The sequence below is a fragment of the Melanerpes formicivorus genome, unplaced genomic scaffold, assembly GCF_026170545.1.
Source record: "Melanerpes formicivorus ecotype bairdi unplaced genomic scaffold, bMelFor1.0.p_v2 SCAF_932, whole genome shotgun sequence".
Classification (NCBI taxonomy): domain Eukaryota; kingdom Metazoa; phylum Chordata; class Aves; order Piciformes; family Picidae; genus Melanerpes; species Melanerpes formicivorus.
In genome coordinates, this window is record NW_027143284.1 from 1,886 (window position 1) to 2,500 (window position 615).

The following is a 615-nucleotide window of genomic DNA, read 5'->3' on the forward strand; positions in this document are numbered from 1 at the left end:
CCCCCCCCCCCGTTGGGTGGGGAAGCGAAGGGGGTTTTATTTCCCCGTGCACGCGAGGCGAGGCCGGGTTCGGGGCACGTTCCCGGCGGCGCGCGGCGGGCCTCCTCCGCGCCGAGGTCGGAGCGAGCCCGGGCGCCTGGTCCGGCCCCGAAGCGCCGCAAGGTGCGTTTTTCCCTCCTCGGGGGAGGGAAAAAAGCCGGGAGCGCGGGCTCCCCGCCCCTTGCTTTTGCCGCTTCGGGGTTTCGTTTTATTTTCCCCCCCTCTCCTGTGCTTGTACGGTCAATGTGAGGCGAGCGGCCGCCGTGCCGCGCTCTCCGAGGGGCCGCTCCTTTGCGAGCGGTCCCGGCCCCTCCGCGCTGGCGGGGCGGTGCCGAAAAGCCAGACAACTCTTAGCGGTGGATCACTCGGCTCGTGCGTCGATGAAGAACGCAGCTAGCTGCGAGAATTAATGTGAATTGCAGGACACATTGATCATCGACACTTCGAACGCACTTGCGGCCCCGGGTTCCTCCCGGGGCTACGCCTGTCTGAGCGTCGCTTGACGATCAATCGCCGCCTCGGTGCCCGCCGAGCGGCGCGGCTGGGGTCGCCTCGCAGGCTCTCCCCCGGGCGGGG

General features: G+C 69.1%; 1 non-coding gene across 1 annotated transcript; it reads left to right on the forward strand.

Annotated features, from left to right (window-relative positions):
- Positions 1 to 384: 384 nt before the first annotated feature.
- LOC137460952 (5.8S ribosomal RNA) lies at positions 385 to 537 on the forward strand. The gene has a single exon (XR_010993149.1). It is a non-coding gene; the product is annotated as a 5.8S ribosomal RNA (ribosomal RNA).
- The last annotated feature ends 78 nt before the right edge of the window (positions 538 to 615 follow it).